The sequence below is a fragment of the Dipodomys merriami genome, unplaced genomic scaffold (assembly GCF_024711535.1).
Source record: "Dipodomys merriami isolate MVZ:Mamm:240054 unplaced genomic scaffold, mDipMer1.0.p SCAF_5, whole genome shotgun sequence".
Lineage (NCBI taxonomy): Eukaryota > Metazoa > Chordata > Mammalia > Rodentia > Heteromyidae > Dipodomys > Dipodomys merriami.
In genome coordinates, this window is record NW_027206068.1 from 32,637,800 (window position 1) to 32,650,017 (window position 12,218).

The window sequence follows — 12,218 nt, forward strand, 5'->3', positions numbered from 1 at the left end:
TTCAAAACCAAGGAGCTATATTCTCTTGTATCTTAAACCTCAGCTGTTTATGCGTGCTGATTTTTAGAAAACCAAACCAAATATTCAGCTACAGGTGTGGCAACTTTCTTGATGACACATTTGGACTTTTCCATGTGTCGAAATGTTTATGTCTTGGACAGTGATCCTATCTCCTAAGTATGGGGAGGAAGAAAGGAGGACACTTCCCCACCCAACATTATGTGCCATGAGGAAATTTCAACACTTTTACAATTCAGCTCATTTCAAATAAACAAAAAAAATGGAAGTGGTTCATGCATAATAAAACCCTGCTGGGCTGAGCTGGGCTTTCATGAGTAATTTCTTTCACTAACCACAACTCCACAGCCTCTGACCTTAAGGCAGCAGGCATCCTTTATAAAAACATGGACTTACTGTTTGGGTTATGCTTCTGTCATCCACAAACTCCCTGGTGACTTGTTAACTGTCCAAACAAAGCGTCTTAGGGAAATGCACTTGTAACATCTTTTTTTGGAATCATGAATTGAATATTCCTATTGTACAGTCAAAACCTATGGTGATAATAAAGAATATATTGTTGTTCTAAGAACTGTTTTGATGCCTCTAATTTTGCTTTACAGAAACAATAACTCTGCATTTCCTCATGATTGGGTAGAATGTCTGCTCATCACAACTGAGACTGGTAAGGCTTTTTATTGAGGAATGTAAAGTACTCCTGTTTCTAGAACTGAGGGCTCTTCCCCATATCTACTTTATGACTTCTTAATAACCATTTGTTCAGGTCTTTTTCTCAGATGCATGTGTCTAACACTTTCTATTTTCTATTAGTATCACAAACTGTTTTGAATGCCTCTTAAATTTGATCTTATAGATAAAACATCTAATTCAGGTGAAATCTATTCATATAGACAACAGCAAAGTTCTTATCATAATAGGAATCATAACCTCTGACATCCTCTCCTTACAATCAGTAATTATCCCAAGAAAACAATCATGTTGTTTTAGGAAAATCTCTTACCATTTCTCTCTTGTTACCTTCTTTTTCAGGACTTTCTGTTGCTTAAACCATCTTCTTCCAATTCTGAAGGACTAACAAGAGTCAAGTTCTCTAATCATGCCAGTGGGAAACAGAATGGAACTATGATACTGATTATGTGTACAAAATATTAAAATGTGTATTAGTAGAGGAAGAGTAGACTCAAAGTTTTTCATTTCTCCTTTTTTCTTTTTACAATTCATAGATAATATATACTTTTATTGCTATAAATTTGCTTTGTTTGCTTAGTTCAGATCCTGTGCTGGGATAATTACACACCCATTCACTTTCAGGAGTACACTGCTATAAACCTGCTATTTTGTTCCGTTCCACTCTTCCTCTGTGTTTTGAATGAAACCTTGCTAGTTTCTTCATCAAATCAGTTTGTAGCTACTGTTTCCAGAAGCCATCCCAAGCCAGGATAGAAAGGCAAAGTAGAAGATCTACCTGCACAAGTTCCTGAAAGGCAATCTCTCTATCAAGGTAATATCACAGGACTAGTTTCAACAATATGATATGGCTATTTAGGAGCCTTTCTATTTGCAAATCCTGAGAGGTGCACAGATCATTGGTAGGCTATATAACATGAAGGCTAGGGAGTTTAGAGGAAGAGAAAGGACAGGGCCACTACCTTCACTGGGGCCTAGCGCAGCATACAAACATGTTTCTGGTCAGAAATGTTAATTAGTAAATTTACACAAGCAGGGCCATGTCCTAGACAGTCATTCAGTAACTGAGAGGTAGTAGTCACTGTGTCCATGCAGATTGTGAGGGACAAGATAGCTGAGAGAGTAGTTAAAATTAGCTCCCTCAAAGGGATTTGGCTACGTGGGAACAAGTATATAAGGAAGATATCCTCATATTGACTATATGAAGTGGGGATGGTGATGTGTGTGGGGGTGGGAAGAAATTGTAGATCTACAAATTATGTAAAGGGTGATTGTGCCCTTTTTTGCCATTAGAAAATTTCCAATTATATTTTAAAAATGCTGAGGAAACATAACATTTATAAACATTCACTAAGCCATCCATTGGTAACTAGAAGAGAGTTAGACAAAGATATCCTGTCTTTTGTGTGACAGTGTACAATATTTGTCTTTTGGTGGTTTAGAATAAGGGCATAGGTCTGAAAATTATCTTTATGCTTGTATTACAACTGAAATAGGTTGTATGTTACTAGTGTCATTTATAGTTACTTTTTCTTTTCACTGTTCTCCTATTGATTGTGTCTATTTTAACATATAAGAACATATTAAGTTATATTGGCATTTTATTCTCTTGTTTTCTTTTTGATACCTGGAAAGGGAAAAGAAATACTTGAGACCAGGTGCCAAGTCTTAGTCATTTGAATTCTAACAAATGTCTAGGAAAATGTCTAACAAATCCAACATTATAGATTAAGTTGTTTTGTTATTTTTGTTGTCTTGCATTTCTGTCTTCTTTCTTTCAGTTCTCCCATTTTTTTCTCCTTAAGATGTATTACAATGACCTGGTAATTTAATTCCATTACATTTACTTATGGTCTTTTCCAGATAACAAAAGCCAGTTTGTATTTTGAACATATTTTCTGCCAAGCACAGCACATTCCCCTGAGACTCAAATGATATATGATATTATATCTCATATATCTTTGCCATAAATGTCAAAAAGCATTATGAAATATTAGCTATGACTGCAGGTTGAGACCTTGATTCATTAGTATTTATTTTTTGTGTTTGTCCTCATAGATAATTAATTATACATAAATCAAATAGTCTTATAGGTTTGATGTACTTTACTAGTTTAAGAATAATATGCGATGTTGAGAAAAGATAGAAATACTATACTTGAACATTTTAACAAATAAAAATGTATCATCTATTTTTAAGTTAATGGTATCTCCTTTATTGCCATTGATGTTACACATTTCTTTATGTGTCTGTTGTTCATGTTTACTTCTTCTGAAAAGTCTCTATTTAGCTCATTTATTAATTGGGTGTTCAGTCTTTAAGATTTTAATTTGTTAAACTTTCTATATATTCTGGATATGATGCTGTCATCTACTGTTTAGCTGGCAAAAATCTCCCATTCTGTAGGCTCTTTTCAGGTTATTAAAGGTGCCTTGGAGTGTAAAACCTTTCTGGTTTAATGGAATCTAATTTATGAATTCTTTCTTTGATTTGCTGGGCTTCTGGATTTTTATTCAGTAAATTCCTGCCTATGCCAAGGAATCCTAATGTTTCTCCTCCTTCCTGTAATTGATACAGGTGTAAGGTCATAAATCTGTTTTCTGCATATGGATAGCCAGTTTTCACAGCACCATTTGTTGAAGAGGCTGTCCTTTTTCCAGCCTATGTTTTTGACTCTCTTATCTAATAGGAGATGGCTGTTACCATTATTATAGGTCTGTAGTAGAACTTGAAGTTTGGAATTATTTTATCTCCAGCACTACCTTTTCTGTTCATGTTTGTTTTTTTGTGAATTGGGACCCTTTGGGTTCCATATGAATTTTAAGATTGTTTTCTCTATCTCAGAGAATGCAAATGAAAATAATACAAGAAGCTATTTCATCCAGTTAGAATGGCCATCATTAAAAATACAAACAATGACAAGTGATGGCATAGATGTTTGCAAAGAAGAACCTTAGTACACTGTTGGTGAGGATTTAAACTTGTTCATCCACTCTGGAAAACAGTACAGAGCTTCCTCAAAAAATGTAAACATAGGGAGACACTTGATTTAGTAATTTCACTCTTGAGAATTATCAAAACTTAATTATCAAAATTTAATTTATCAAATATTAATTAATGAGAATTACAGACTGGGATACACTAAATCCACCTGCACAACAATGTTCCTTGAAGCAATATGCACTACAGACAAGGTGTGGACTCAGCCTAGATATTCTTCAATGGAGAATGAATCAAAAAAGTGTGGTATAGCCGGGTGCCAGTGGCTTATGCCTGTAATCCTAGCTACTGAGGAGGCTGAGATCTGAGGATCACGGTTCAAAGCCAGCTGAGGCAGAAAAGTCCATGAGACTCTTATCTCCAATTAACCACTAGAAAACCGGAAGTGGTGCTGTGGCTCAAGTGGTAGAGCGCTAGCCTTGAGTTGAAGAGCTCAGGGACAATGCCCAGGCCCAGCGTTTAAGCCCTATGACCGACAAAAAAGAAAGAAAGAAAGAAAGTGTAGTAGATATACACAATGGATTTTGCTCATCTATTTAAAGAATGATATTGCATCGTTGGCAAAAAAATAGAGAAATTTGGAAATTAATCATGGTAAAGGAAATAAATCAGGTCCACAGGAACAAAGGATACATGTTTCCTTCATTTATGGATACTAGAATTAATTTAGAAATATATAAGTAAGCACTTCAGGATGTTATGCAAGTGTACAAAAATACATTAACCAAAATATATATCTTTGAAAGAGAAGACATAACATATATATATGAAGTACAGTGCTGCTAACTCTGGGGGAAAATAGAAGCAGACAAGAGATTGATATAATTGAGATATAACTTTTATTTCCTTGAATTTTGAAAAAAAATATGACTAATTTATTCTGATTCATGACCAGTGTTTTGGTTTGTCTTTCTATCCTATTTTTAAATTCTATTCTAGGTTAAGTTATATAATTCTAAATTTATTCTGATTCATGACCAGTGTTTTGGTTTGTCTTTCTATCCTACTTTTAAATTCTATTCTAGATTAATTTATATAATTCTAAATTTATAATTTTTATTGTCTTGTCTATTTTTTTATACTTTTCCCAATCAGTTAATCACTTGTGTGACTAAATTATGGCAGCATTTTCAAAATATACCAGTCAGGGATAGATATCCTGACGTTACCATTATGGTATGACTACTATTATGTTTACTTTTCAATATTTAATTCATCTTAATATATTTACATTTTATGGTAAATAATATGATCTCTAAACTAGAGATTAGAAAAATAAGTCTCTATTACTGTTTCCAAAGCTATGCAGCTATTAAATTTTGAAACAATGTAGCAAAGTTTGCTAAAGACTTGAAGGCCTATGATCTGAATTGAGGAAGTTTATAGTATTCTGCATAAGACTCAGTGCAGACATAGACTATCCTCCAAATCAGAAGAGCATGGTCCTTGTCTAGATGTTGTAGTTTGGTTTGCTGGCAAGATAACTTGCCCTAAATTTAGCAAAATTAGCTTTCAGACATAAATAGTGTTCCAGATTACTTTTACCAATTAGTCCATAAGTCACATAATGTCTTGGCAGCCTTATACTTCCCTATTATGACTTACAATTTTATTTAGTGAAAACAGTGCAGGATTTGTAATCACTTTTAACAACCTCAATCCCAGTTTCACAGTTTTCTGGTGGTGTGATCTTAACACACATATATTATTTGCATCTCACTACCTTATTATTAAAATAGAAAAAAGTAAAAACTGTCCTTGCTTCACAGTTGTGTAATAGGGAAAATATAAGATTTTTTTATGTGACAGCTCTTGGGAAGTTTGTTTTTATTAAACTGTAAAATGTTATAAATTTATAGTGATCTTTCCTTGAGATTTGTTTAAACTACATTTCTCTTAGCTTCTGGCAATTGCAGTTTCCAGTGTAATTGCAGCATGCAACTTCAGCTTGTCGTTTTTCTCCAGGTGTGACAATTTTCTGGTAGCTATTTTTTTAAGGTTTTAAGATCACAGAGAAATCTTTTATGCCTTATTGGCTGCTAATTACTTCTGAGAAAAAGAATTTCCATCTAGGAAATTATTCCTGAGCTCATTTTATTATTATTAGATCCCCATTTCCTTCAGAAATCACATACCTGAAACTTCAGCTGTCTCTGGCTCCTGGAAGAACTGGATCCAGTCCAAACTTGGCCATTTAAGAGTGAGGGGGCTTTCTGGCTTGTCTTGTTCCTTCAGATGCATTTTTCTAAATTTACATTCTAAATCTGTTTACTAACACTAATTATATTTCTCAAGTTATGTTAATACATATTGTCAGTATTGATTAGCCATGAGGATAAAAGGGACTGATTTATTACTAATCATATCCTGCTAATGCTTGAAGATCACCTACCTCACTTTTCCAAATAAATTAGAAAATGTTGTTTTTTTCTTCTGAGGGAGAGAAAGAGGTTGTTAAATGTACAAATTGCTGTGTTTTACAGTATATATTATGATGAAAATATTGGAAATGCCTGGTTTAGAATAAGTGGTTCCTATCTTATTTTGAAATATTCTGACTCACAAATTTAAACATTTCAAAAATATCTTTTAAATTTCTTTCTGATATTTACTTCTGGAGAGGTTCAGACATCAAGGATCTGAATGTAGGCTTTGATGAAATGAGCAATAGGAGCATAAGACAACACTTACCAATGTCTCTTATGTGGGCTGAGTGAATGCCAGGTATGATCAGACTGGAAAACAGACAAAGGCACAAGAGAAAAGGATCCTTCCTGCAGGACTCATTTTCCTGTCCACTTTAATAAAATAATCCCCTGAAGAGATTATTTTTACTGGCTCTTCCTAATGTCTTCCCTTTCAGATCCTTTTAATTAAACCCAAACTTTCTAGCCTTCTCCCAGACACAATATTTTATTTAAACTGTCCTTTTCTGGATTATTGGATTTCAAATCCAGTAGTCCATTCTCTTTTCTCATCATACATTATCTATCAGCATCAGTATCTTGTGAAGTATATGAAAATCATTTTTCAATTTGATTTTGGTACACAACATCAATCTTGTTTCCTTCTACTTCTTTCTCCTACTCAGACTTCTCCTCTCTTATTTTTTTACATGCTCCACAGGGTAAAAATCCACGTGTATAAGCTCTTCTGAGATGAATCTTTTCTCTCTTCATCCACAAATTAGCACATCTCATTTACGCTCCTGAACATAAACAGTATCTATATCCTAATGAATCTCCAACTTTTTTACGCTTAAAAATCTCTCATGAATTTGGATTCAGGTATTCTACTGGTGGTTTTATATTTCCATATAAATGTAGGTAGACATCTCATATCTACCTGATCCCCAAACATAAATAAATCACCAGGCACTCACCAAATTTTCTTTCTCCTGAATTTCTCCTTCATCACAATAGATAGTGACTCTATTCTACTTTTGAGTGTATAAGCCAAAAATGTTGGCACCTTCCTCACTTTCTGAAGTTAGACTGCACATTGAACAAAGATAATCACTATTAAATTCTATTAGAGCCAAAAATAGGGTCTGCTAAAAGTTGGTGATGGATGAATATTTATTGAATAAATGAAATGCATTCTGCTACTTTGTAGAAATGTTGTTTGGCTGATTGTTGAACAACCAAATAGGTAGGATGCATATTTAATGGTTTAATAATGTCAGGACTAAACCTATTGCTATCATATTTCTTGGCATCACTTATCATTAGCCCTAAAAACATGATCCAATGTGTTTATCTGCTTAAAACTATAAGATCTAACACTGCACATCACCCTGGTCATCACTCTTGACTGTCTTCTTGCCATTAAACTTCAAAAACAGCCTACTGGCATGCATACCACCCAAGAAATGTGATTTATCAACAGTTACAAAAGTCATTAATAAATCAGCTAGCCCTCAAAAAAGTCATCTCCAGAAAAGAAGAGAAAAGAAGAGTCGGAGACAGAGTAAGAGAGTGGCAATAATCATTGCATTCAATAAATACCATTAAAATAAGTATTATGTAGCTTGTGGACTGGGAAGGTGGCTCAGTGGTAGAGTGCTTTCCTTGCATGCATGAGGCCTTTGGTTCAATTCCTCAGCACTATATAAAAGCTGGAAGTGGTGCTATGGTTCAAGTGGTAGAGTGTTATCCTTAAGCTAAAGAGCTGAGGCACAGCACCCAGGCCCAGAGTTCAGGCCCCAAAAAGACAAAAAAAAGTATTATGTAGCTTCTAGCTTCATTATTTGACTTTATAATCTAGTGAAAGAAAAAATTTCAAAGAAATGAAATATCTGTTTTACTTCAAACCAAATTTTTTAGAAAAAAATAACAATATTAACCTGATACAGGCATAATATCACAGATTGTAACATAATTTATACCTTCTTTGTCAATAAACAATTAAATGTTTTTAAGCCTTCTATGCATCTCTTTAACCTTAGCCAATTAACAAAGTAGCCAAACAGGCAGCCAGAACAACCATTTTAATATATATATATATATATATATATATATATATTGCTGGGCCCCAGTGGCTCACACCTGTAATCCTAGCTACTCAGGAGGATCTGAGGATCACAGTTCAAAGACAGTCCTGGAGGGCTGGGATGTAGCTCAGTGGCAAAGCGCTTGCCTAGCAAGTGCAACGTCCTGGGTTCGATCCCCAGTACCAAAAAAGAAAAGACAAAGACAAGACAGTCCTGGAAGGAACTGTGTGACTCTTATCTCCAACAAACCCCTAGAAAACCGGAAGTGTCACTGTGGTTCAGCTTGGGCTCAAGAGCTGAGGGATAGCACTCAAGCCCAGAGTTCAAGCCCTACGACTGACAAAAAAATATAAATTAATTAATTAATTAATAAATAAAATATGTGTATTACAAATTGACATTTTGCTGCTGCTATGAAGGGTCCTTTCCTTGACTTATCTTGCCTTGTTTTACTCTGATTTAATATTTAACACTCAAAGTAATCTGTAGTTCTTTTTGTTCATAAGCTTCTATATCTCATCTTTTTCTAATTATAGATGATAAGCTTCATTGCACCTATGAAATCATTTGAAAGATTTAAAAAGCTGAAAATAAAGGCATTTACTTAGATTTGGTCATTTATGAACCCAATAAAATTCTCTGACATTCATGTTGCAGAGTTGCCTGAATTTGTGATAAAAACCCTTTTTACTTTCTGCAAATTCCCATGGGACCAAGTTTCCTCAACTTCACATTATTGTAGATCCCTACCATGTGGACACTTTGCTTCATGTTGTCTTTAGAAGGGACCCATTGGTGTTTTGCATGACACAAAGGAGAAAGAAATTGCATCAATGATCTTTAAAACATAAGTGATTTCCTGATATGTAACCTTGAGTTATTTAATGGTATGTTTAAAATGGCATGTATACATTCAAACTAGAGGGTCAAATTGAATTTTGTTTTCTCAGAATGCTGTTTTTCTAGCAAAGCAGTAAGGTTATTAATGCTTCTGTATTCACTGAGTTGACAAATTTTATTTGCTTAGTCACTACATTGAATTAGTAGGCTTAATTAAACCTACTACTATTAATTGTCTTTCAAATTTTACATATTTTATTAATAATTTAACATTATGGATTATTACCCTATGGAGAAATGCTTTCTAATTCAATAGTTTATACTTGGCTAATATATTTGGTTAATGTTAATACTAACTTTATAGTATCCGTGAGTTCCCTAAAGTAAGATAACATGCAAAATTGATTATTATTTTATTATTTGCTTTATTTTCCTGGTTATTTTTCAGAAAACATATAAAACAGCTTAAAAGGAACTGTTTCATTGAGTTCACAAAATAAAATTTGGTGTACTTGGCATCAAAACTTTATTTGAAATTTTAATTTGATATTAAAAATTTAAAGTATGAAACAGGGTTTTACCACAAACTTTGCAATGTAAGAGAAGTTTTGATTTAGTTTAAATCATTAGCTTTACTTTGTATCTAGCTCAAGGTAAAATGTCAAAAAAAATAAGAACCTTAATAATATGTTCAATATCCAGCAACAATGTATATATTACACATATATAATTGACAAAGTGTCAATATTTTATATATATATATATATATTTAGCTAAACATAAAAGCAATGATTAAAGTACAGCATAATGAATAAATGAATTAGCATAAAAATGAATGTGAGTATATGTATGTATGTATATTATGGAAATTCAAAGTCTTATGATGACTAACTGCATATTTACAAGTTTTTAAAGAAAATATCAACAAATTTGCCACATAAAAATTAAGATTAGTTGTGTGTAAAAGTAAAACAAGCAAATAACTATTAGATAATCAAGATACCTAACCAGAACAATAACTTGCTCATTTTATTCAAATCATTTTAAAATTTGAAAACTATTTTTTCAGGATTTAAAATGAGGCAAAGGCACTATAAATTATCCCCCAAAGTAACTACCTAGGTGATAGATACATTATAAAGATGCACAGTAAAAATACAAGGTAAAGAAAACATTTTTAATGTTATCTATTGGTAAAATTGTGAAGAGGTTACTAAGGAAGACAGAGATACGATCTTCTTACATGAACAGGCCGGAGAGCCCATTGAAGCTACTATTTCACAGAACAAATTGTGCTGAAACTATTAAAATATCACATGACCTAAGAATTCTAATTTCATGCATTAATGCTTATATTTAACAATTACAATAGTTTGTACATTATCACTTAGGATTTCTACTAAACAGTAAAGATTATAAGTGGCATTTAGTTACTATGAACAATGTAAATGTTATACTGCTTATTTCTAAATTAGCAAAAAATATGCAAATGTTCTTCTTAAATGAAATAGAATAATTCATGTTTATATACCTCCATACACAAATGACTACCACATCTATGTACACATGTGTGTGTTGTATAACAGATTTGTAGCTAACAATAATTATTATTATGAGTGATAACATGGATGGCTTCAATGTAGTGTATTATTGTCTGTCATGAGTTCTGAATCGCTGAGCACAAGACATCACAGCTTGGTACACATTCTTTCTGTTTGCTAATACTAAATGTACTATAGTCTTGTCTTTGTAATATATTGGTGAAGCATTTACTGTTTAAAGATATGAATAAATCTGGCTGTAACTCTCCATAATTACAAACACATATGTAAATCTGCCCCTGCTCTCCTTGTACATAGGGACTATGGCTAAAGTTCTTTCAACACTGCTGGATATAGAAAAGTTCTTTTGCATCTAAAGCTAAGGAAGTTGTGATTTGTGATTCTGCATTTTTGCTTTATGAGATATGCCCATGTGTAAACCCATTTGATTATATATAGTCTTGGACACACTGACTGCTCAATTGTCTAACTTTCCATTCTTCTGTTCTAAAAGAATATAAGACTAGTGTCTTATTATAGCATTTCTGTAAGTCCTCTGAAATCTTGTTGCCACAAACTGTTTTCCATAAATATGTAAGAATCAAGGAGCAGGACTTTTTAAGTTTTATTATTTTAGTTTCTTCTTTGTAGAATGGTTAGGTTATATGGTTAGATTTTGGGTTAAACTTTTTGTACCCTGTAATAATGACTCATAGACAGTTTTTGAAAAAAAAATCCAGAATATAAGAAAAGGCTATTATGGAAAAGGTTACAGAGTATGACATAGTCAAAATAGATAGGAGAGAATGAGATACATAGTATGACATTAAACAAAAAATAATATTTGCTAAGATAGAAAAGAAAGTAAAATTACATTGGTGATAATACACCTTACCAGAAGGACATACCAACCAATGTTTCCAATTACACAAAATTCTTCCATCTGGTACAATTCTGGCAAGAAAATAAATACTAAGGTGGAATACTGAATCTCATTTTACAGAGTTAATAATAATAAAGAAGACTGGAAAAAATGTATTCTTGCATGCTCATATCTTTGGCAGTAGTCTGCAGCTGGATTCTATCTTTATTGTGTATATTATTTAAGAATTCTGTTTCTTTAAACTTTGATCATGTAGTTTTCCTACATCTGGTTCTATTTGGCACTTGTGATAGAAAGTATATAAAAGGTCAGGGGAATGTTAATACCTATCTATAATAAGAAGAATGTGGGTCTTTTATAAGATATACATGTACATTATTGAGGCATAATTCAAATATTCTATCTAGTGTTTTGATAAATACCTATTGATATAATGTGAAATAGTATCGACAGGTTAAACTAATATGTAACATATAAGTGTTTTTTGGCTGTTTGATTTTTTGTCAACCATATATATACAATGCATATTCAATCAATATAATATCTATTTGTTATCTAGTATCTCTCTAGTATTTAATTTAATTATGCATGTCTCTACCAGTTAGGACATAGTCTAAGTAATGACTGTATACTTAGCTCTAATCTGTGACCCTATATAAGCAACTAAACTCACTGGCTCAGGAACTGAGCTGAAAAGTATATTTAAGAATAGCATTCACAATATCATCCTTTCTGATGAATGAGTAGAATTGCTTAC